The 27250-nt window shown below is 38.7% G+C and overlaps 1 protein-coding gene and 1 pseudogene across 2 annotated transcripts in view; one reads left to right on the top strand and one right to left on the bottom strand.

The window, feature by feature from the left end:
* GRM1 (glutamate receptor, metabotropic 1) overlaps nt 1–27250 on the bottom strand; it is a 680560-nt gene that overhangs the window by 517645 nt on the left and 135665 nt on the right. The window lies entirely within an intron of this gene.
* LOC102834499 lies at nt 26762–27169 on the top strand (annotated as a pseudogene).

Genomic DNA, 27250 nt, shown 5'->3' with positions numbered 1-27250 from the left:
GTTGGCTAGTGGACTCTGACCATAATGCCACTATTTATCTATAGCATAACAAACCATTGCTTGGTCCTGGGTCATCCTCTCAATTTTTGTTATGTTTGAACCCATTGTTGTAGTCAGTGTACCATTGAATCTCGTTAAGAGTTTCTGTTTCTTTCTGTTGCCTCTCTACTTAATCAAGCATCACGTCCTTCTCCTGCAATGCAGTGGTCTCTCCTGATGACATGGTCTAAATGAAAGGAAGTCTCACCATCCTTGCTACTAGGGATCATTCTGATAGTACTTACGTCAGGATGGATTTGCTTTTTCTCCTAGCAGTCCATGCTATATTCAATATTCTCATTCAACACTACAATTCTTTAGTTTTCTTTTCTCATTATCCAGCTTTTCGATGCATATAAAGCATTGGAAAAACTATGGCTTGGGTCATCTTAGCATTGCAGTGGTTAAGGCATGCACTCTGGAACCAGAGAGTTCTGGGTTCAAATACTGACTCCTCCACTTATTCGTTTTGTAAATAAATAGTTTAGCTTCTCTGTTCTTTTGCCCCTCATCTGTAAAATGAGATACTAACAGTAACCACCTATTAGGATTACTATAAGAATTAAATGAGTTAGCAATAATGAATTCAGCATAGAATAAACTCTATATGAGTTTGTGAATAAGGAAGACTATAGAAGAATTCATGCATTTCAGTTATGGTGTTGGAGGAGGATATTGGAAGTACCATTGACTACCAAAATAACAAATAGATCTACATTGGAAGAAATACAGCCAGAGTGCTCCTTGGAAGCCAGGATGGCCAGACTTCATCTTTCATACTCTGGGCATATTGTCAGGAGGGACCAGTCACTGGAGAAGGATTTTATGTTTGGTAAAGCGGAGGGTCAGAGAAAAAGAGGAAGACCCCCAATGAGATGGATTAGCACAGTGGCAGCATCAATGGGATCAAATTTAGCAATGATTGTGAGATTGGCCCAAGATTGGGCAGTGTTTCGTTCTGTTGTGCATAGGATCACTATGAGTCCGTACCGACTCAATGACACCTAACAACAGCAACAACATACAAGTTTGTTATTATTTATTTAGCTAACATTTCTTGAGCTCTGACTCTGTGGTCGGCACCAGAAAAAAATATTTTAGATCCATTATTTCCTTTTATCCTCAGACACTGAATATGCATCATTTAATATTTTATAAAACTGAGCCTTGGAAAGCTTGATTGATAGCTTGTATTCCCTTGTGTAGAAACAGGAAAGAAGGGAACATGGTTCAGGTATCTAGACTCAAGAGCTCACAGTCTTACTCAATATGCCGTGAGGGATCAGACACACAAGTATTAGCATGCAGGAATGAGTCAGACAGGTCAGGGAGACAGCAAGGACAGATGACAGGTTGTTCATGTGTGATGATGGGCAAGGCAAAGTCTATGAAGTGTCAATGAATACAACCAAGTAAATGTCAGTAGGCATTTCATTTGTTCCTCAGACACAGGTCCTTGGGGATAAGCTTTGCCTACAATGAGACTGAAAGTGTTGGCAAGGTCCCTCTTTTACACAATGCCTCCTTCACTGAGAATCTGGAATTCTACCATCAGTAAGACATTACTTTTCTCTTCCTTTTGAAAATGAAAATGCTCCTGGGAGAAATGCCTCATTAAAACCCTGACATCCGAATGTGTCTTAGTTTAGCAAGTGTTTCTCAAAGCACAGGGCAGCTGGAGACACCATGGTGTCATGGCAATGAGGGGCTGAAAAACAGAACAGGGCACAAAATCAGACTGCATCACTTCCACCACTTAGCCAAGTCCTGGTGGATTCACAGGAGTAGCCCAGGACCATTCATAAATGGTGGACAATACCATGTGTGCCTGTTACGTCTAAACATCACAGCACTTTGGGCAAGAGAACTCCTGAAATGAAACTGGATGGGCACGGAAGAGGAGCACATTCAATGAGGAAATGGGGTTTGAAGAGAAGATCGAAATGCAGAGATCCCAAAGAAACTGAGTAGAAATCATCCTCTGTCACCTCCCTTCAGAAGCTCTGGTGGAGCAGTGGTTAAAGCACTCCACTTCTAACTAAAAAGTTGGTGGTAGGAACCAGCAACTGCTCCATTGGAGAAACACATGGCAGTCTGCTTCTAAGGACCAGCAGCCATGGAAACCCTATGCAGTAATTCTCCTCTGTCCTACAAGTGTGCTGAGATGAGATGCTACCAATGGCAGAGGATTTGGTTGGAATCTCCCTTCATCTACATGTAGTATCTCCAAACTTTGTTTAATATTGTTATTGTTAGGTACCGTGGAGTTTATTCTGACTCATAGCAATGCCAAGTGGTAGAGTAGAACTGCTCCCGTGGAATTTTCTAGGCTCTAATCTTCTCCTGGTTTGGCACTATAAGATAAGCACTAGATGGCAAGGTCAGTTTGAACCACAAGGTTGGTGATTCAAACCCACCAGCCACTCCTTGGAAACCCTATACAGGGTTGCTATGAGTCAGAACCAACTTCACACACTTAACAACAACAATCTTTACAAGACAGGATGACCATGTTTTTCTCCTTTAAAGCTACTGGATGGATTTGAACTTCCAGCGTTTCAGCCAGCAGTCAAGTGCTTAATCACTGCACCACCAGAACACCTTATGTAGTAATAAATATACAATTTATTTGTGTGTTTGTATGTTGTTGAGTCGGTTCAGACTCATTTGTTATTGTTGTTGTTGTTAAGTGCTGTTGAGTTGGTTCCAACCCATAGCGACCTTATAGAGGGTTTCCAAGGAGAGATTAGTCAGCTTGAACCACCAACCTTACAGTTCAAACTGACTTTGAAGTCTAGCGCATTAATTCACAGCGCTACACTAGGTCACCCTGTACAGGGGTTCCAAGGCTGTAAATCTTTATGGGAGCAGAACGCTTTATTTTTCTCCTGAAGAGTAACTGATGGATTTGAACTGTTGACCTTGTGGTTAGCAGCCCAACATGTAACCCACTATGCCACCAGAGCAAATCAAAAATAAGAATGCATCAACTTCCTCGTCTAGTCTTAAATCACCATTAGAATTTATACCAAAAATTAGAAACAATAAGGAAGGAGACATAATTTCTAAGAAGTTCAATATTAGGAATCAAACCATTTTGGACAAGCTTAAACTGTGACATTGTAGGGCACACTGATGCATTCGTAGAACTACATCTCTCTGAGGTTCCTTCCAATTCCAACAGCTTCAAATTGTTGAACCACATGTGGCTGTTTTAATGCTCTGAATAACACTTTGTCAAGTCTTGTTGTTAGGTGCCATTGAGTCGGTACCAACTCATAGCCACCCTATGCACAGCAGAATGAAACACTGCCCAATCCTGGGCCATCCTCACTACCATTGCCACGCTTGAGTCCATCGATGCTGCCACTTGGCCAATTTATCTCTTTGGGGGGTCTCCTTCTTTTTCTCTGACTCTCCACCTTACCAAACATGATATCCTTCTCCAGCAACATGGCCCTCCAATAATTCTGATTCATTTCAGAGAAATTATGGCAGAAATTCAAGTAAATAGCTCACTAGGCTCCAATTTCCCCACTAGAGAAACTATGTCCCAGGAAACACAGACAAGTTTTGCCTTCTATGAATCAAAGTGACACTGTTGTTCAGCATCTCTGTTCCAGACCTCTGTCTTCAAGGGGTAAATTTTTTAAAAAATGAATGAGAGGCCATGCACTGGATAGACTTATAGGTTTCTGGAAGTCAGATATGCATGCCAAAGGAACTGCTTGAAAAGGGTAGGAAAGACCTCCGAGATGAAGGAACATGGTATGTTTTAAAGAAACTGGGTCTTTTGATTCTGAAGAATCAGAAAGTAAAGGCATCAAAACTATGTCTTACACCTAAATCTATTCCTTTGACCCATTCTAAAATAGAAGACAATTATAGATCTTTACAGGCAAATATGGGTGATTTAAAGAAAAATGTGGCATCAGGGTTGGAGGAAGGCTCATTAACAACCTGCATAATGATACAACCTTGCTTGCTGAAAGTGAAGAGGACTTAAAACATTTACTGATGAAGATCAAACAGCACAGCCTTCGGTATGGATTACATCGCAATGTCAAGAAAACAAAAATCCTCACCACTGGACCGATAAACAACATTCTTATCAATGGAGAAAAGATTGAAGTTGTCAAGGACTTCATTCTTCTTGCATCACTATCAACACTCACGGAAACAGCAGTCAAGAGATCAAATGATATATTGCATTAGGCAAATCTGCTGCCCAAAACCTTTTTAAAGTGTTGAAGAGCAAAGATGTCAGCTTGAGGACTAAGGTGCTCCTGCCCCAAACCATGGCATTTTCAATAACCTCATATGCATGCGAAAGCTGTACAGTGAATAAGGAAGACCATAGAAGAATTGATGCCTTTGAGTTATGGTGTTGGAGGAGAATATTGAAAGTGCCATGGGCTGCCAAAAGAACCAATAGATCCGTTTTGGAAGAAGTGCAGCCAGAGTGCTCCTTAGAAGCCAAGATAACCAAACTTCATCTCTCATACTTTAGAAATATTGTCAGGAGGGAGCAGTCACTGGAGAAGGATATCATGTTTGGTAAGGTCGAGGGTCAGAGGAAAAGAGGAAGACCCCCGAATGAGATGGATTGGCCAAGTGGCAGCATTGATGGGCTCAAGTGTGGCAACAATAGTGAGGTTGGCCCAGGATCGGGCAGTGTTTCGTTCTGCTGTGCATAAGGTCGCTATGGGTTGGTACCGACTCTATGGCACCTAAAAACAACAACAATGTGCCCATTTATGGAGTCCTGATGTGGTGCTGTAGGATGCATACTGGATTGTTAACCACAAGGTCAGCAGTTCAAATCCACCAGCCATTCCTCGGAAACCATGTACAGGGTCCTTATGAATTCGAATCGACTCAACAACACAAGTCCCCATTTATATTGAGATCATTTTAATTCCTTACTATTGCGTATCTATAACCTGTCACCTCCTAAATGTATGTTGAATCCATCTATTACCATTATTCTAATCCAAGTTTTGGAGTCCTGGTGTGGTACTGTATATCTGATTGAACTACAAGGTCAATGGTTCAAACTCATCAGCTGTTCCTAGGAAACACTATATAGGGTTGCTTTGAGTCATAACTGATTAGATGGCACTTAACAAAAACAATCCAAGTTTTTACTGTTTTCTTGACTACTTCAACAGTCTTCTATGTGGTTTCCCTTATACTTAGGGAGAAAATATCCATGGCCTAAAAGGTGTCCTGTCACCTCTAGCCTTCTGATCTCACCAGCCTCAGTTCTTGCCACTCCCCCAGTTCACTATTTCAGCCACCCTGGACTTCTTTCCATTTTCTAATGTGGGAAGGTCTTCCCATTCCCAGGACTTCATTTATTAGGTTCACTTTACCTCTGAGAAACCTAGATGCTTTGCCAGATTCATTGCTATTCTTTGATATGGTACCAGCTTTTCAACTGTGTCTTTTACTCATGGAAATCTTATCTGATCATTCCCTAAAATGATCTCCATCTTGACTTCACCATCACAAGATTTAATCCATTCATGTTGTTGTTATCAAGTGCCCTTGAGTCCGTTCTGACTCACTGGAATGCTGTGTAGGTTTCCAAGAGCAGCTGGTTAGTTTAAACTACCAACAGTGTGGTTCAAACCAACCTTGCCATCCAGTGCTTTATCCCATAGTGCCATGCCAGGACTCCATTTATAACCACTTTCAAAAAGATTAGAGGTTTAAACGCATCCAGTAACTATGCAGTAGAAAAGTGATTTGCTTTTGTAAAGATTACAGTCAAGAAAACCACAGGGTGGTTCTACTCTGTCACATGGGGTTGCTATGAATTGAAATAGATTCAAGGACACCCAACAACAGATGGTCTCTCATGTTGTTGTTAAGTGCCATTGAGTTGTTAACGGTTCATAGCAATCCTATGTGCAACAGAACAAAACTTTGCCTTGTTCTGCTCCAACCTCACAATGGTTGCTACCTTTGAATGCATTGCTGCTTCCACTGCACCAATCTATCTCATTGAAGATCGTCTTCTTTTTCTCCCACCCTCCACTCTACCAAACATGATATTCTTCTCCAGTGACCGGTCCCTCCTGATAATATATCCAAGGTATGAGAGATGAAGTCTGGCCATCTTGGCTTCAAATGAGCATTCTAACTGAACTTTTTCCAACACTGACTGGTTTGTTCTTTTGGCAGTCCATGGTGCTTTCGATATTCTCCCCCAACACCATAATTCAAATGCATCAACTTTCCTACAGTCTTCCTTATTCATTATCCAACTTTCACATACATATAAGGGTATTGAAAATACCATGGCTAATGTCAGGCACAACTTAGTCCTCAAACTGACATCTTTGTTCTTCAACACTTTAAAGAGATCTTGTGCAGCAGATTTGCCTAATGCAATAATACATCGCTTGATTTCTTAACTGCAACTTCCATGAGTGTTGATGGTTGGTCTGAACAAAATGAAATCTTTGACAACTCAATCTTTTCTCCATTTATATGGATGTTGTTTATTGATCAAGTGGTGAGGATTTTTGTTTACTTTACCTGAAGTGCAACCCATAACAAAGGCTGTATTCTTTCATTTTCATTACTAAGTATTTTAAGTCATCATCACTTTCACCAACCAAGGTTATATCATCTGCATAGTACAGGTTAATGAGCCTTCTTTATTCACTCTCCAGCTTTCACATGCATAGAAGGTTACTGAAAATACCATGGCTTGGGTCAGAAGCACCTTAGTCCTCAAACTGACATCTTTGCTGTTTAACACTTTAAGGAGATCTTGTGTAGCAGATTTGTCTAATGCAACACATCATTTGATTTCTTGACTGCTGCTTCCCTGAGTGTTGATAGTATATCCAAGTAAAATAAAGTCTTTGAAAACTTCAGTCTTTGCTCCATTTATGTTGATATTATTTATCAGTCCAGTTGTAAGGATTGTGGTTATTTTTAACATTGACAAAAGCCTTTTGATCTTCATCAGAAAGTACTTTAAGTTCTCTTTGCTCTCAACAAGCAAGGTAGTATCATCTGTATATCACAACTTGTTAATGAGTCTTCCTCCAATCCTGATGACACATTTTTCTTCATCTAATCCAAGCTTCTCATCTTATTCATTGAGCACACAGATTGAATAAATATGATGAAAGAATACTTATGCACCTGGGGCACACCTTTCCTAATTTTAAACCATTCATTGCTCCCTTGTTTTGTTTGAACAACTGCATCATAGTATGGGTACAGGTTCCTCAGGAGCACAATTAAGTGTTCTGGAATACTCATTCTCCGCTATGTTGCCTATAGCTTGTCATGATCTACACAATTGAAAACCTTTGAGTAGTCAATAAAGCACAAGCAAATATCTTCCTATTTTCTGCTTTAAGCCAATATCTATCTGATGTCTACAATGATATCTCTCATTACATGTCCTAGTCTTAGTCTAGCTTGAACCTCTGGAAGTTCTCTATCAATGTATGTTTGCAGTCAATTATGAATTATCTTTAGCAAAATTGTACTTGCATGCAAAAAATAATGATATTGTCCAATAACTTCCGCATTCCTTTGGGTCGCCTCTCTTTAGAATCGCCACAAATATGTATCTCTTCCAATCATTTGGTTAGGTAGCTGTCTTCCAAATTTCTTGGCATAGATGAGTGAGTGCCTCCAGTACATCAGTTTGTTGATGTGGTCAATTTGATTTCTGTGTATTCCATCTGGTGAGGTCCATGTGTATAGTTGTTTTTTATGCTGTTTATCAAAGGCATTTGCAATGAAGAAGTCATTGGTCTTATAAAATTCCATCATGCAATCTCTAGCATCATTTCTATCAACAAAGTCATATTTACCAAGTACTGATCCTTCCAACCTTTGCATTCCAATTGCTGCTTATAATCAATACATCTTTATTGTATATTTGATCCATTTCAGATGGAAGAAGTTGGTAGAATTCTTCAATTACGTCATAACTGATTTTAGTGGTTGGTGTGCAAATTTGAGTAATAGTGGGATTAACTGGGCTTCCTTGTAGTTAGTTATATAGATATTATCCTATCACAGATTGCATTGTACTTCAAGACAGAACTTGATATGTTCTTTTTGATGATGAATGCAACACATTTCTCTCTAATTTGTCATTCCCAGCATATTAACCATGTGATCGTCAGATTCAAAATGACCAATGTCAGTCTATTTTATTCACTAATGCCTATTATATTAATGTTTTTGCATTTCATTTCATGTTTGACAATTCCCAAGTTTCCTAGATTCATACTTCATACATTCCATGTCCAGACTATTCCATGGATGTTTACACCTGTTTCTCTTCATTTTGAGTTGGACCCTGTCAGCAAATGAAGTCTTGAAGGCCTTACTCCATTTGCGCCATCACACTCAACTCTACTTCAAAGAGGCAGCTTTGCCCCAGTTGTATTTTGAGTACCTTCCAACCTGAGGGGCTCATCTTCTGGCACTATATCTGACAGTAGTCTAGTGCTCCTTATCATGTTTCAATATTCTGGTGCTACAGTGTTCTACTGCTATTCATAAGATTTTCAGTGACTAAATATTCAGATGTAGTTTATCTCTCCTTCTTCCTAGACTGTCTTCATCTAGAAACTCAGCTGAAACCTGTCTACTGTGTCCACTCATATATGGGAGGAGAACTGTCACACTTCAACCCCTTCTAGTCTTCTTCTTTGGGGAAGAAAACACGTAAATAAACCCTACTCTAGTCTTAGACATAGGGGAAAGGAGATAATCAGACCTCTCTAGCCTTCTAAGAAGAAACATTTCTAGTTCCTCCTAAAGGGTGGGGAAGGGGAGGAAAGCTGAGAAGCATTCCTAAAGGTCTCAAATCTCAAGCACAGTTTCACTGAAACCTGAGACATAATCATGTTGAATAATTTCTGACTCATAGTGACACTGTGTAGGGTTTCCAAGGAGCACCTGGTGGTTTTGAACCACTAATCTTGCTGTTACCCACCCATTGCTAACCCTAAAGTACCACACCAGGAATCCCAATGTAGAAGGTGTAGAAGGGGGTTGAAGTTTGACAGTTATCATATTGTAGTGCTACGATAATGCATTGGACTGCAATGTCAGTTTGAACTGCAAGACACAGTGTTATTGGCAGTGAACTTGGATTAGTTGTAAACATATCTTACAAACTCCAGGGAAATCATTCAATTGTTGTTTGTCATACTATGGTAGAAGCTATGCCACCAATATTTTAAATACCAGCAGGGTTTCCATGATGGACAAGTTTCAGTGGAACTTCCAGACAAAGACAGACTAGGAAGAAGGAGAAGTAGACTATTTCTGAATGTTTAGGTACTGAAAATCTTACTAATATAAGCACAATATTGTCAGATATAGTGCAGAAAGATAAGCCCCTCAAGTTCAAAGGCACTCAAAATGTTACAAGGGAAAAGCTACCTCCTCAAGCAGAGTTGACCATGAAGACTAGAATTGAGTAAAGTTTTTGGACTGACATTTTCTGATGCGAAACGGCTATAAGCACCCATTAATAATCAGAAATGGAATACACGAAGTATGAATCTATGTTTAAACATAATAAGAGAATACTGAATGGTTTAAAATTAAGAAAGATGTGAGTGAGGGTTGTGGTCTTCCTTGTAGACATCTGGATATTATCCTAATACAGACAGCCTTGTATTTTATGATATATCTTGACATATTTCTTTTTGGTGATAAATACTACACCATTCCTTTTGAATTTGGAGTTCCAAGCACAGTAAGCTACATGATCATCAGAATCAAAATGCCCAGTAACAGTCCATTTCAGTTCACTAATCCATAGGATAGTGATCTTCATACTTTCACCATTCCTATTCAATCTGTATGCTGAGCAAATAATTCAAGAAGTTGGATTATATGAAGAAAAACAAGACATCAGGATTGGAGGAAGACTCATTAACAACCTGCGATAAGCAGATGATACAACCTTGCTTGCTGAAAGCAAAGAGGACTTACAATACTAACTGATGAAAATCAAAGACCACAGCCTTCAGTATGGGTTGCACCTCAATGTAAATAATACAAAAATCCTCACAACTGGATAAATAAATAGCATCAGCATAAATGGAGAAAAGACTGAAATTGTAAAAGACTTCATTTTACTCCATCTACTGTGAACAATCAGGAAAGCAGCCATCAAGAAATCAAATGACGTATTTGCATTAGGTAAATCTGCTGCATAATACCTCTTTAAAGTGTGGAAGAGAAAAAATGTCAGTTTGAAGGCTAAAGTGTGCCTGACCTAAGCCAGGGTATGTTAAATAGCCTCATATGCATGTGAAAGTTGGACAATGAATAAAGAAGACCATAGAAGAATTGATGCATTTGATGAGTTATAGTGTTGGAGGAGAATATTAATAGTACCAAGGATTGTGAAAAGTAAAAATAAATCTGTGTTGGAAGAAATACAGGCAGAGTGTTCCTTAAAGCCAGAATGGCCAAGTTTTGTCTCTCATGCTTCGGATATATAAGTCTTTGAGAGCTTCACTTTTTTCTCCATTTCTCATGATATAATTCACTGGTCCAGCTGTTTTGTTTTCTTTACATTGAGATACAATCCATACTGAAGTCTTTGATCTTTATCAGTAAGTCCTCTTTGCTTCCAGCAGGAAAGGTTGGGACCTAAATATCACAGGTTGTTAATGAGCCTTTTTCTAATCCTGATGCCACATTCTTCATATAATCCAGCTTCTCAGTTTAGCATACAGATTGAATCAATATGGTGGAAAGATAACCCTGGCACAGATCTTTCCTGATTTTAAATCATTCTGTATCTCTTTTGTTTCATCTAACAACTGCTTCTTGGTCTAGGTTTTGTTCTCACAACTCATGAGCACAGGTTAAGTGTTCTGGAATACCCATTCTTCATAATTTTATCCATAGTTTTACATGGTACACACAGTCTGTGTGTATCATGTTACAGTAGATAGTTCTTAGCAGTGAGACTATAGTTGATTAGTCTTTCCTTGATATTTTTTCTATTTTACAAATGTCTTATAATGAATATGGATTATGTTCAAAATTGAAAAAATAAACCTTCATTGTCAAGAATACCATTTTTTCAATTAGTGTCTCTTAATATTATGCTGGTATTCAATTCTAACTTTATTAAGATTATTGCATTTTTGCATATAAAGCTCATAGAATGCACAGAAAACTAAGATGCAAGCACAGGGTGTGGTTTGTAAAAACCACGTAACATTCATATTCTTTGTGGGGGAAAAATGTGCTACTTTAATTTGCTACACAATTTGAATCAACTTTTGTTCCCTCTGTTACAAGAAACCACGTAAGGATTAAAACAAAAATTTAAGCAGCAAATTTGTGAAACTGAAAGTTATTTCCCTCTCATTTCTGGTGATAATGTAACTATATCAGTAGGAATATCTCATTTCTTCATAATTAAAAAAAGTAGACTGGAAACAAAAGTGTGTTTAAAAATAATGTAGCTTAAGGAGCTAAGATAAATACTATGATCAGATGAATTATATGATGAATTCATTTTCTAGTTATGTTTTGATTTGTTACTTTCAAGCATTTCAAGATAGGCTTTTATTTCTTCTTTCCTTTCCATTCTGATCCTGTCCTTCTCAGCATTGTTTTTGTCAGACTACTGGCATTTTATTCTTGTTGTTGTTGTTGTTGTTAAGTGCTGTAAGTAGAGTCCAAGTCCTAGCAACCCTGTATAGGGTTTCTTAAGAGCAGTTGGTAAGTTTCAACTGCTGACCTTGCAGTTCAAACCAACCTACGATGCCATCAGGGCTTCTATTGGAGGTTTTTATTATTAAATGCCACCGAGCAGCTGGTAGATTTGAATCACTGACCTGTGGTTCACAATCCAGTGTGATAGAGATATTTAACAGAGATATCAAAATGAAAACTAAGATTATTTCAATGAAAAATTCAGCTGAATAAGTAAATATCAGAATGGTACAGATTTCAAATCTTAATTGTTAGGAACTGATGAGTAAGTACCAACTGATAGCAACCCTTGTATTGAGTTTCCTAAGAGCACTGTAGGTTTGAACTGCCAACCTTGTAGTTAGCAATCCAGTGCTTATCCTACTGAAATGGAATATGGTAGTGATAAATTCTCTAGTTTGAGAGAAAAACTGATACAATGAACAGACCTAGAAGACATCATATGGACTTAATAAGAGAGAAGGAATAGAAAATAATAAAAAACAAAGAAAATATTCTTGAGTTGATAAAATACTAGTCTCTTCAGATATCAAGAACATGATAAACTTTACAGAACTATTGTGGTGGGAGTAAGGGTAAGGTTGTAGAATACAATCTAGTTAAGTGCTGTTGAGTCATTTTGAACTCATATTGACCCTGTATAGAGCTTCAGGAGAGCAGCTGGTGAGTTTGAACTGACTTCCTAATAAAATTTGTAAACTCTAAACATAAGAAGGAGTCCTGGTGTGGTGCTGTGGGTTAGTGCGCTGGCAAGGTCGTTTGTTCAAGCTCACCAGCCAGCCACTCCTTGGAAACCCTATACAGGGTTGCTATGAGTTGAAACCAACTGGATGGCACTTAACAGCATCAAAGATAAAGAAAATAAGTTAGCTGCCAAGAAAGAAAAATATTGCAAAAGAACTGAAATGACATTGAAATTAGAATTATCATATTATCTCTAAATGAGACTGGGTAAGGAAAGAACAAGCTGTTGATGGAAAAAGATTTGGATGTAAACTAAGATCATTCATGTAGGAAAGCAAAATAATGATATCTTAGGCATATAAAGACATATAAAGTTTGTCAGAGAAAAAAACGTTTCGTTATTTTACAGCAAAATTAAAAACGAATGCAAGGAAAAAGAAGAAATGAGATCTAAGTAACAGTGTGGAACAAAGAGTCCACCAGTGGCCATGTGGGAACAAAGATCTGACATCAACACCTGCAAAGATCACATTCCAAAAAGCCCAGTGGGGCAGTTCTACTCTGGCCTAAAGGGCAGCTATGAGAAGACACACAACAACAGCAATACAGTGTGAAAAGGACCCAAGAACTCAAAGTCTTGACATGACAAAATCCTTAATAGAAATAGTAAAGTAAATGTGCTAAAAGTTCTTTTTATCTATTTTTTTAGTGAAATTAATTAATAAAATTAGAACTAATTAATAGAATTAGAATATTTAAACCATATTTTAGGGAGAAAAATAAATACTGTGTAAATGGTAGCTTGGTGGCTCCACATGATAAGCACTGGATTACAAACCACAAGGTCCACACAACTCAAGTCTGCCAGCTGCTCCATGGTAGAAGCATGAGGCGTTCTGCTACCGAGAAGACGTCAAGACTCAGAAACCGTCTACACAAGTACTATGAGTAGAAACCAACTAGACAGCACGTAACAACAACAGTCTAACTAAAAAATCAAAAAAGTTAAACAGGAAAATAATGAGAAGAGCAAAATAAAATGACAGAAAAAGATATAACTTAATGATGATCATAAAAATCAGTAAATTAGATATCCCCTTTTAAACAGATTTTCATATTTGATTAATAAATTCCAGTTATTTGCACCTCACCAGGAAAAAGAGGGGGAAAAAATCATGGAAATGTAGAAAATTAAAAGCTACGTAGGTTATCTTAGCAAATGCCAACAATATCAACTATAAAAATGGAGTAATTAAAATATATTACAAAGTTGGTTTACAGCAAAGAAAACTATATGGGCAAAAAGAAATAATGCTGCATTCATAATTGCTAAATGAATAACCCGTGATGTTTTTTTCAGGTAAACCTAATGGCATAAACTTAGTAATAGGTAGGATACAACTCAAGAAAGTAGGAAGGAAAAAAAAAAAGAAGGGCAAAATGAACTCAAGCAAAGTTGAAAAAAATTATAAACAAAAGAGCAGAACTTAATAAAACAGAAAAGATGCACCAAAAATAAAACAAATAGCCTTTTTAAAAAATTAAAAACCAAAATGCTCCAACCTTTCCTAAATTTGATACAGAAAAAAAAAAAAAAAGAAAGAGAACACAAGTAGACAACATTCAAATGCGGTGCTAGATTTAGGCAAGTCTTTAAAAGTTGTTGTTGTTGTTGTTAAGTGCCATCAAGTCAGTTCTGACCCATAACAATTCCGTATATGATTTCCAAGGAGTGCAAGTGAACTTCATCCACTGACCTTGCGGTTCAAACGGACTTTGCTGTCCAGAACATTTACCCACAGCTCCAGTCCTATGCTAAAATCTGAAAAGTCTATATATAAAAAATATGTATAAATTTCCACAGAAACCTAATGAAAGCTGAAGTGTTTAAATAGAACAAGAATCATGGGAGATATAGAAAAGAAATGCAAAGGCTTATCTTCTAAAATGCACTGAATTCAGATGCTTTACAGAAAAATGTTATCAAAACTATAAACTTCAAACAGTAGTAAGAAGTGAAAGTTAATAAGTTTCTCATATGATCCATAAAAATGTGCAAAACTGATAGCAAATCTGAAACACAACATTTTATTATGTGTTTCTCTTAGGAAAACTATCACATAGAAGCATATCAAAAGATATGATTTAATGACTAAAAAGGATTGATTCTGGAATTGCAAATTCTTTAAACATTTCAAAATTACTTAATGTGATTAATTTGTTAACTGTTTAATCACAGGATCATTCTAAGATGAGAAATCCTTTGAAAAAAATCAATATTTACTCTTGAAAATGTAATGCTAGCCTGGCTTCTAAGGGCCATTCTGGCTGTATTTCTTCCAACACAGATTTCTTTGTTGTTTTGGTAATCCATGGTACTTTTAATATTCTCCTCCAACACCATAACTCAAATGCATCAATTCTTTTATGGTCTTCCTTATTCACTGTTCAACTTGCACATGCATATGAGGTTATTGAAAATACCCTGGCTTGGTCAGGTGTACCTTAGTTCTCAAACTGATGTCTTTGCTCTTAAACACTTTAAATAAGTCTTGTGCAGCAGATTTGCCTAATACACTAAACTACATCATTTAATTTCTTAACTGCTCTTTTCATAAATGCTGCTGGTTGATCAGAGCAAAATGAAGTCTTTGATAGCTTCAATCTTTTCTCCATTTATCTTGATGTTATTTATTAGTCCAGTGGTGAGGATTTTTGTTTTCTTTACATTGAGCTTGGTAAGTATTTTGGTTAGTGAGTATTTTGAGTTCTCTTCATTTTCAGCAAGCTGGATTGTTTTGTCTATATATTGTAGATTGCTAATGAGTCTTCCTCCTGATGCCATATTTTACTTCATATGATCCAGCTTCTCTAACTATTTGTTCAGCTACAGATTGAATAAGTATGGTGAAGGAATACAACCCTGGCACACACCCTTCCTAATTTTAAACTGTTCAGTGTTCGACTCATAGCGACCCTGTGTAGGGTTTCCGAGAAGCAGCTGATGGGTTTGACCTGCCGCCCTTGTGGTTCACAGTTCAGTATTGATCCTACACTGCCACACCAGGAGTCTATGTATATGTTTGTTTAATCACCTCACATGCATGCAAGATCTGAACAATTAAAAAGAAGGCAGAGGAACTGACATATTTGAATTGTGGTGTTGGTGGAAAATATTTAATATTTAATACTGCTAGAAGAACAATAAGGAGTTCTGGTAGCATAGTGGTTACGGATCGGGCTGTGAACCCCAAGATCAGCAGTTCGAAACTACCAGCTGCTCCGCGGGAGAAAGATGAGGCTTTCTGCTCCCGTAAAGATTTACAGCCTCAGAAACCCTGTTCAGGGTCGATATGGATCGGAACCGACTCGATGGTACTTAACAACAACAACAACAAAAAAGAACAATATATATGTTGTTGTTAAGTGATGTTGAGTTGTTTCCAACTCACAGCGACCTGTGTGTATAGGGTTTCTGAAACTTTAAACGTTCTCAGGAGTTAAAAACCTCATCTTTTTCTCATGGTGCAACTGACAAGCTCGAACCACAGACGTTGTTGTTCAGTCCAAAGCTTACCATTTGGAGCCACTTCACTCCCATATGTATATATGTTTTTAACTAATCCTGCTATCACCCTTATTAAAGAAGAAACCACAGAGAAGTTAGAACACATGCCTGTTGTCAAATGGGTCATGTTTTTTAAATCTGTAGGAATGAGAGAAGTTGTTTAATTTCTCCTTTTCAAACAGCAGTTGGCTTAGTCCAATTTTTGATGGAGTCAAATCAGTCAAAATCATCTATGGAAGCCCACCACAACAACTAATCTCAGAAGATGAATTGCAGTTTTCTGGAATTGTTTAAAAAAATTGTAATGTGATTTAATGCTTAAGCATACAATTGATAAAACTGATAAGTTATGATTAAAAATCAAGAACCTAACATATATTCAGATTCCTGGTGTGGTGTTGTGGGCTAATGCACTGGACTGCGAGGTTGCTTTGAACCACAAGGTCAGCGGTTTAAATTGACCAGCTTCTCCTCAGAAACCCTATACAGGGTCGATATGAGTCGGTAACAACTCAACAGCACTTAACAACAACAATATGTATTCAGCATCCAGTGTATTGAAATGTGAATAAACAACAAACTTGAACACTGGCTTCCTTATTTAAAGCATCTTATTGCTTATTTAGGAGCTCTGGTAGCGTAGTGGTTATGAATCGGCTGTGAACCTCAGGGTCAGCAGTTAAAAACTACCAGCTGTTCCGTGGGAGAAAGACGAGGCTTTCTTCTCCCGTAAAGATTTACAGCCTCGGAAACCCTGTACAGGGTCACTATGAGTCGGAACCAACTCCACGGCACATTACAACAACAACAACATTGCTTATTTATCTTCCTGAGCTTTAGATTAGAATCGCAGTGTGAAATTGGTAGAGTTGTTGCAAGGGTTAAATGAGAATATATGTGGTTTATACAGTTTATTTAGAATCCTGGTGTGGCTCTGTAGACTAAGTACTGGACTGCTAACCACAAGGTTCACATTTTAAACCCACCAACAGCTCCTAGGAAACCCTGAGAAGGAGGCTGTGAGTCAGAACCAACTCGACAACATTTAAACAACAGAATTTAATTCATTTGTTAGAGAATACATTAATTACTCCATCACCCAACTATAACTGATACCCAACTATAATTTGTTAATATATTCCTTTCTAACTAGTTTGGAAGTTGCAGTATTAGAACTTAACAAACAGTCTGCTTTAGGTGACTTTTTTTTTCTATCATGTTTATGTTAACTTTTAACTAGAAATTGAGGTCTATCTACATAATCTTCCATTGAGTGGAAATGTCCTATTTCCCATAAGCTTTCCACAACTATTGGTCATTCATTTGGATTGTTTTGTTTTGTTTTTACAGTTACACATAGCACTTCAAATGAGTTTGATCTTCATATTTCCAATTATTTCCTTAGAAAATGGAATTTCTGGGAAAAGTATAGAAGCATTTTTCTTTTCCATACAAATGCCATATTGCTTTCTAATTAGCATTGGAAAGACGATTATACTAGCAGTCTGAGAATAGTAGTTTCAAACTCTTTGTAGCTTTTCTTTTGTCATTATTTACAGTCACTTAATAGTTTCATAGGTTCTAGACAAACATTATCCTGAAATCTTGAAAGAACTTTCCAATCTGCTCTTTTAATAAAATCTTTTCTTAAGTCTTGAAGCAGAAAAAATAAGGAGCGCATTCTACAGTTTAAATTGTTAAATACAATCCTTCTATGTCTCACTTGTTTCAACATATCAACAGATTCAATTAGTATTTAGTAAGAGTTCATACATGTCACTCCACAAAGTTATTAAAGGAAGAGAAGATTTGGTGCATATATTGAAGTTGTCAAGAATTTCGTTCTACTAAGATCAACAATTAACACCCATAGAAGCAGCAGTCAATGAATAAAATGATGTGCTACCTTGAGGAAATCTGTTGCAAAGGATCTTTTTTTAAAATCTTAAAAAACAAAGATGCTATTTTGACGACTAAGGTGTTCCAGGCCCAAGCCATGGAATTTTCAATCACCTCATACGCATACAAGAGCTGGACAAATAAAAAGGAAGACAGAAGAAACTGACATATTTGAATTGTGGTGTTGGTTAAAAATATTGAATATACTGTAAACTTCTAAAGGAACAAACAATTCAATCTTGGAGGAACTACAGCCAGGATGCTCCTTGAAAATCAGGACGGTGAGACTTTGCATGGCTTACTTTGGACACATCATTAGGAAGTATCAATCACTAAAAAAGTACATTGTGTTGGAAGAGGGTGAGTGATAAAAAGGGAAACCTTCGATGAGGGATATTTACAATAGTCACAATGATGGACTCAAATTTACCAACAATTGTAAGATAAAGTAGGATCATGCAATGGTTCACCCTGATTTCTTTTCACAGAAGATCACTGTGAGTAGAAGCACATTCAGCGGCAACTATCAACAACAAGATCTGGGACTTCATTTTTGAGGCAGATGGGATAAAGAACCGAACCACAAGGTCTATTTAAACTACAAGGTCAGCGGTTCAAATTCACCAGTTGCTCTTTGGAAACCCTACACTGGATTGCTATGAATCGGAACCAACTCACCAGCACTTAGCAACAACTCATTGAAGTCTTGGCATGGCGCTGTAGGATAAGCAATGGACACAACAACATGGCAAAAACCAAGTGTTTTTCAGTCCAGAGAGAATTCAGTGCTGAGAGTGCAAAGCATCTGTCCCAGACCAGGCTTTTTCCATCCTTCTGAGAAATGGGTGCTGTCAAAATCCCTCCCAATCTCTCATAGAGGAATGAATCATGTATTTTTATTTTCATAAAACCTTACTCTGAAAAGTATAATTTGTTTCACTGTCATTCATATGCTTTGTTGCAAAAACTTGGAGAGGAAAACTGTCAGTGCTGGAGACATCAAAACATCATTACTATTTCACCTGTGATCTTCAGTAAAGAATGCAATGCACTACATAGATCCAAGAGAAAGGAAGAAATTAAGCCATCTCCACACTGAACAATCTCTCTTGAAGTCTTCCATTTTCAAAATAAAGAGTCCATATGCTTTCTTCTGGAGGGTCGGAATTATGCAGCACAAATGCTGCTGCGAATTTAGCATAAGAGAAATCGCTGCTAGTACTCTGTCTTTTCTTTCAGTGTGTCAAATTCAAGGCTGAGAAGTTAAACATAGTTTAATTACTGTCAGAAGTGGGATATTATAAGGTTTAAAACTGCAGGAGGGAGTCATCAAAAAACAATGCACATCCTGAGCTCAAAATAGTCTATTCAATTTACTATGTGTTTGTAGAGTGCCTAATCAAGGTTGTGGTACTGTGGAGGAGACAGGAGTAGATGGCAAGCAAGATCTGTGCCCTCAAGAGTTTGCCGTTTGGTTGGCAGACAAGCAGTAAATCCAACCTAAAACAATTCAAAGCTGGCCATAGCATAGGAATAAACATAGGACATTTGATTTTATGTTTTTCCTCCTGTCTTGTTGGTGATCTTCACTTGATATTTTTGTCAAAAAGAAATATGGAGCTTGAAGGTTTAAGGAGTTGAAAAAAGAATTCATTAAATAACGGTTTGCCTTTAACTTATTAAAAGTTTTATCCTCTCTATTGATTACTTTCAAGGCAAGGTATATGGCTTAAAATCAAACAAATGTTTTTAGATGTAAGTTGAAGCTGAAGCTAGTGTGTCTATTAATCATCTGAAGGTGACCTTCTACAAAGAAAATTAGGCGCACCAGCAAAAAGGGCCACCAATTCAGGGAACAGCTAAATTGGTTTAGGATTAGTTGCATAAAACCCGAAGAGACATCTCTAATTCCAAACAGTAGGCAATTTAATAACCAGTGCATGTCTCCCAGTGAGGGATCTGAATATAAACCTACAAAACGTCCCCCTTATGCAAAAGAGCAGTGAGAAATGGCCCCTGGGAAGCTGCCATTCAGGAAGCCCAGATAGAGCGGTTTCTATCTTGATCTCTCTGTCAGAAATAAAAGGGATAGTTGAAGCACAGAAAAATGCAATCACTTGGCATTTTCAAGAAGAAATAAAACTTTCAAGATCTAAGTAATAGTATGTATCTCAATAAAGAGCTCACTGGTTCTGCTTATCTGAAAAGCAGATGGTGTGGCAAATAAAAGGAAAAAAGAACTTTTCTGAATGCATTCCCTTTCCAAAATGCTAAATGGATCTTCATCCCTTATACTTGTTTTGCTCTTTTTTTTCTGAATAATCATTAAAAAAATCCATTCTTTTTTCTGAGTGGCAAGTAAACATAGATTGAGCTGAGAGTTACACGTACTTATACACTCCATTACACCCAAGTTGCAATTACAGAGCTTACCAGATGGCCCCGAGTGTAGACAGTGATGTTACAAAGGTAGAACCTAGTAACTTCCCTGAATTACCCAAAACACAGCAAGTCACTGGCTATTTCCAATGGTTAATGCTCTGCCGTCTATAACCTGTCTTTTCAGGTGACCTGTGTACAGTGTGCCACATAGTGCGAGAATATGAAGGTGTGACTTACAGCCTGTCTGTCTATGAGGAGCTTACACTATCATTATGATCATAAAATGTTCCGATGAAGTTGGACTCGAAAATGAAAGCTACTGTCAGGCACTGTGCTCGGTGTTTTTGCGTGCTAATGAATCAATCTTTCAACAGCAAGAGGATTTTGTGGATTCCTCCATTGTCTCTGCAGTCCTTGTGTGGCTCTGTAGGATAAGCACTGGACATAAGATTGGTTTGAATTGCAAGGTTTGTTGTTGTTGTTATGTGCCATGGAGTCGGTTCTGACTCATAGCAACCCTGTACCGGGTTTTTGAGCCTGTAAATCTTTATGGGAACAGAAAACCTCATCTCTCTCCCACATTGTTGTTGTTATTGTTAAGTACCATAGAATCGGTTCCAACCCATAGCGACCCTGTATAGGGTTTCCGAGGAGCAGCTGGTGAGCTTGAACTGCCAATCTTGCAGTTCAAATGGCTTTGCAGTCTGGCACATTAACCCACAGTGCCACGCTAGGACTCCCAGCCATTCCACGGAACACCTGTACAGGGTCATCTCTATGAGTCAGAATCTACTCCACAGCACTAACAACCATTGTCTCTGCCTGGCTATCTTCTCCATTGACTTCCTATAACAATAAGAATAGAATTCAAACTTCTTACCTCTAGAAACCTCATTGCCTTCCTCAGAACTTTGCCCCTACCATTATGCTCATTGTCCCTGCTCACTATGCCCCAGCAGGTTGTTGTCCTGTGCCATTAAGTCAACCGAATTCATGTGACCCTATAAAACAGAGTAGAATGGCCTCATCGTTTCCTATGCTGACATCTTTGCAGGAACAGATCATGGGACTTTTTTTCAATTATTATTCTCATTTTAGCCATGGTGGATTCAAACTATTATTGACCTTTCAGTTAGCAGCTGAGAGTTTAACCATTACATTGTCTTGTTGGGCTTCCTTTGTTCCTAGTGTAAACAAATGATCTCCTTCCTGAAGGACTTTGCACTTATATGTCACCCTGTCTGGAGATTTCCTCGGTTCTTTGCTGGCAGGCTTGGAGAAGTATCAATCATTTTAACTAAGGTGGACCTCTTCCCATGGTCACATCATCGGATGCAATTTTTAAAAATGTTTACCACCTGTGTTTATTCTCTTGCTCGTTTACTTGTCTGTCTCCCCCATACAAGAGTGGCTCAGTTGTGAGTTGTTCACCTCTGCGACAACCTGGAATATAGTAGACATTCAGCAAACATTGCTTGAATGAAATGATAAGTCCTCGATTTCCAGATGCATTATCAGGGACACTGAGAGGATAAAGTATCTGCCCAAGATCACAAAGTTGGTGACTGACAGTCAAAATTTGAACCCAAGCCCAGGTGACTACAAAGCTCATGTTTTTTTCCTATATCTTCAATTACCTAACTTGATACCATCAAATAATCCTACCAAGGAGCACATGAGTAAATAAAAACTGCATGACGAAAATAACAAAACTTACAAGAAGCTAGGAAGGAGTCTTGGTGGCACAGAGGTAAAGCAATCAGCTGCTAACCCAAAGGATGGCAGTTCAAACCCATCAGCCACTCCATGGGAGAGAGACGTGACAATATGCTCCTGTGAAGATTTAGAGCCTAGGAACCCCTCCCGGGCATGTTTCCTCTGTCCAATAGGGCTGCTGTGAGTAAGGATCAACCTGATGGCAACAGGTTATAGAAATATCACTTCAGAACAGAGTTGTCAGGAACAACTTCCAGGAAGACATGAATTTGAACTGAGTCTTCAAAATGGATTGTCTCCTGATTAGAGAAGCTCAGTTCACACACACAGAGCACATATCATCTGTGTGGGGACCATTCTGGTTGGATATAAGCGAACCATTACACTAAAACTTCAGTATGAACATTGCCACTGAATCCGATGGAAAGAGGTCAACATTAGTTAGGATGGTTGTGGAGCATCTCAGTGGAGAAAATGATACTTCCCAAAGCCCGCCTGCAAAGAACACAGGAAGAGTCTCCAGGCAGTATGTCACACAAGTTCAAAGTCCCTCAAGAGCCAGATCATTTGTTTATACTAAGAGCAATTTATTAGGTAGGTGACTTAGTAATCACTTAACTTCTCGGAGTCTCATTTTCCACCTTTGGAAAGTTAACCCTGCCTATTTCACAGTTTCAATGTGAAGATTAATGGAAAGTATATATATATATATATACTCTATAACCACTTTGAAAATTCTAAAACTCTCTGAATGTTAATGATATCGTCAGTATGTAAATCTGCTGCACAAGACCTTTTAAAAGTGTTGAAGGAGGCCAAGCCCCTGTGGGCCCAAGCGTTGATGACCGTCCAAACCATAGGCTCTGAGGATCAGATTCTAGCCACCTAGTAGACATAGCAAACTGTCCCTCATCTGATTATTCAGTAATGCTTGTTAGTAATCTCATACATGAGCCCTGGATATCCACAGACAAATGTAAAAACCTTCCCTAAAAGCCGAGACTGTAAATTCCAAAAAGGCAAGTACCCCCCATCCAAAAAAAAAGCTAAAGAGGTTAGAGAGAAACACTGTAAACTGAGGATATATGGCGGGGATAATAATCAATGTAATGAAACAAGCTATATAAATGGTTGAATGTGAAGCTGATGATGTGCCCTGTAAATTTTCACTCAATGCAAAATAAAAACATTTAATTAAAAAAAAAAAGTGTTGAAGAGCAAAGATGTCAGCTTGAGGATTAAGGTGCGCCTGATTCAAGTCATGGTATTTTCAATAACCTCATATGCATGTGAAAGCTGGATGGTGAATAAGGAAGAATTGATGCTTTTGAGTTATGGTGTTGGAGGAGAATATTGAAAGTTCCATGGGTTGCCTAAAGAACCAACAGATCTGTGTTGGAAGAAGTGCAGCCAGAGTGTTCCTTAGAGTCCAGGATGGCCAAACTTCGTCTTTCATACTTCGGACATATTGTCAGGAGGGACCAGTCACTGAAGAAGGATATCATGTTTGGTAAGGTGGAGTATCAGAGAAAAAGAGGAAGACCCCAGCGAGATGGATTGGCAATATGGCAACATCAATGGGCTCAAGCGTGGCAACAATTGTGAGGTTGGCCCAGGACCGGGCAGTGTTTTGTTCTGTTGTGCAGAGGGTCACTATGAGTCGGTCCCAACTTGATGGCACCTAACAACAACAAGAATTTAATTGGCAGTAGATAGTAGAACACTTTGTTAATACCAGTCAATATAAATAAATAATTTCACAAATATGAAACTTTCATGGTTAAGACCCACTAATCAGAAAATCAAGGAGAGAGACTTCTATGGAGAGAAATGTACCTTCATACATTAATAAAGTTGTCAGATGAGCAATTGCAGATTTGAAAATGAGCACTTAAGGTGAGAGGAGCAGCCCTAGTGGCACAATGGCTAAGCACTCAACTCTTCCAGGTTGGCAATTTAAGCCCACAAACGCTCTACAGGAGAAAAGACTTCGTGATGGGCTTCTGTGAAGATAGTTGCTGAGGAAGTCCTATGAAGCAGTTTTGTTCTGTCACATAGAGTTACTATGACTTAGATTCAGTTTGATGACATACAACAACAAGAAATGAGGGGCAGGGATAGAACTATGCCCTCTTGGCTCCGTGAACAAACTCTAAGCATCCATCTTTCCAAGAAAATGGTTGTGTGCTGTTCATTTGATTCCAACTCATAACAACCTTACACAGAAAGCCTCAGCCTTCTCTCAAAGAGGTTAGGAGACTACCACTTGTCCAATGTGCAAACATCTTTTGTTTTGTGAGATGAAGACAACTGAGAAATGAGTCAAAGAAACAGAAGTTAATAACCACTGAGATGGATTCAAGTGAGTTCCAAGGAGCACTCAGCAAGTCTGGGACAACTTCAATTCCAAGTCAGAACAGTCACCTCATGCCTGGAAGAGGCATAACTGCAAATACTGCACGTGTCTCAGCACAGCCAAGCCCTGGGGATGTTTTCAAGTGTCTGAAAGTATTGTAGGTAAGCAAGATGAGTCAGAATACAGGCTCCACAGCACTGGGTCTGGTTTGGCTTTTGGTTAAGTGAACGTCAAAGCCAGAGAAGAACTGTGGATGGAGAAGCTGACTGAAGCAAAATATCTGTTTTTATGTTGTCATATTTTGCCTAGATGTTTGTACTTATTTCATATACAGTTCCTTCATTGCATTTCTGTATTTTGTCTCATATACTCATAAAACAGTAACTTTCATAGAAATATATTTAAGAATATACTAAATACTTTAACAGTATATGAAGGAAATGAGGAGTAAGAGACCATCATTGCCCTAGTGATGGGGACAGAACATGTCAGGGAAAACCTTGTAAATCCAGCTTACTGGAGTAAAGGAGGGCCACTGAGGCCACAGGAGGTGACAGGACCTGCATTCACATTATCAAATGCTGCCCAGAGGACAAGTTAACCACCCTTGAAAGTGCAGACTGAGTAAAGCAACAAGGCTAGAAAGCGTTTGTCTGTGTTTAACAATTTATCCTCTGACTATCACCAGGCTAGGTGTCTTGTAGGTAGCATAAAACAGTTAAGATTTGGACAATTAGCCAAAAGATTGATGGTGCTAACCTGCCCCGAGCTCCTTGGAAGAAGTCCTCTGGTGACCTGGTTCTGAAAGGTCACAGCCTTGAAAACTCTATGGAGCAGTTCTACACCTGGGGGCTCCAGGAGTCCGATTCAACTCATTAGCAACTAACAATAACATCAAGATGCCCTTGGGGACACAGAATTTATGTAACCTCATAGTCTGCCTTCCAGGCAGAGACTGTGCATAAGTCACAATGCCACACAGTGGCTAGCTGTTGTGAGCTGAGAGCTGAAATGTGGTAACAGTAGCTCAGTAAGACTACAACCTAGAAGATTTGATTAACAATCATTGACTTCAATGGCTAATGAAGATTTGCAGGTTGCCCGAATCCCAAGTATTCTCTTAGTGGAAGATATAACCCAGACGCCAGAGTCCCTGGGTGGGGTAAATGGGTAATGCGTGCCACTGTTAACTGAAAGGTTGGTGGTTCAAGTCTACCCAAAGGCACCTCGGAATAAAGATCTAGCAATCTACTTACAAAATGAGCAACTGCTTCTTTGCCACCATACAGAAGAATTGGATGGTACCCAGCTACATTACTGAATATTTTTACCCAAGATTCCATAGAAGAACTCTGATCAAAAGAGTGAAAACGAAGAGCAGGATTTCAAATTGCCCTGGACTAAAGATTTTCGGAAGTCATGGAGGGTAGGAGGACCTCTGAAAGTATTGTTCTGAAATAATCTTTAAACCTTAAAATCTAAAAGCTCCCCTGAAGTATTCTTAGCCGTGAACAATGGTATAATTTGTGTCGTAAAACAATCTGCCTTTAGTATTACGCTCTTTTCAGAACTATCTAGGACTTCCCGTTTGAGGGTTTGGATAAACCGAGACAATCAGCGGTCTTCCCCGAGAAAGCTTGGGAAGGCCAGAAAAAAACAAACAAACAAAAACACTTTGCTGGGACCATCCATCCCTGAGCTTTAAATTTAATAAAAAAAGTAAGAGGGAAATCAGAGTCCTGGTGTGGTGCTGTGGGCTAATACGAAAGACTACAAAGTTGTTTGAACTGCAAGGTCAGTGGTTCAAGCTCACCAGCTGCTCCTTGGAAACCCTCTACAGGGTCACTAATGGCTCTTCACAACAACAACAACTGTGAAGAAATCTGACTGGAGCTGGAAGAGACATTGTTGACTCAATCACGACACTGCCTTCGGCCTCAGTTTTAGAGGTGGTCAAAGGGCAGGGCCACAGCCACAGTCTGATACAGGACGAAAACCACCCAGCGACTTAAGGAAAAAATGGGTGACTTTTTTTTTTTTTACTTTTTTTTCCATCTCTTGTGTTCTCCCCTGTCACACCCTTTGTGCCCAGCCAGGGTGTATTCACACGTTTGGGAGTGCACCCCCAAAAGGGTCCAGCGTTGAGCTCACAGCGCTTCTTATGACATCTGACTGAGATTTAGTCCTAAAGTTGATTCTCCTACTTGGGGACTCCACAGAATGGGAAAATCTTTTTTGCAACTACATATTAGACAAGGGATTAATTTCTAAAATATATAGGAAACTACAACACCTCTACAAGAAAAAGACAACCCACGCCAAGCTCTCCCACCAGACACTCTCAGACCGCTCAGCACATCCACCTGTCCGCGCCCACCATGGCTACCGTTCAGCAGCTGGTAGGAAGATGGCGTCTGGTAGACAGCAAAGGCTTTGATGAATACATGAAGGAAATAGGAGTGGGCATGGCTCTGCGAAAAATGGGTGCAATGGCCAAACCTGATTTTATCATCACTACTGATGGCAAAACCCTCACCATCAAAACGGAAAGCACTTTCAAAACAACACAGTGTTCTTGTAACCTGGGAGAAAAGTTTGAAGAAACTACAGCTGATGGCAGAAAAACTCAGACTGTCTGCAACTTTACAGATGGTGCTTTGGTTCAACAACAGGAGTGGGATGGGAAGGAGAGCACAATAACACGAAAACTGGGAAATGGGAAATTAATTGTGGAATGTGTTATGAACAATGTCACCTGTACTCGGACCTACGAAAAAGTAGAATAAAAATTCCATCTTTACTTTGAATAGTAATTAGCTGTGAGAATGAACAAGCTCAGTTCAATGAGCAAATCTCCACACTGCTTT

The sequence above is a fragment of the Chrysochloris asiatica genome, unplaced genomic scaffold, assembly GCF_000296735.1.
Source record: "Chrysochloris asiatica unplaced genomic scaffold, ChrAsi1.0 scaffold00182, whole genome shotgun sequence".
Classification (NCBI taxonomy): Eukaryota; Metazoa; Chordata; class Mammalia; order Afrosoricida; family Chrysochloridae; genus Chrysochloris; species Chrysochloris asiatica.
This window is presented reverse-complemented; position numbering and strand designations above follow the sequence as displayed.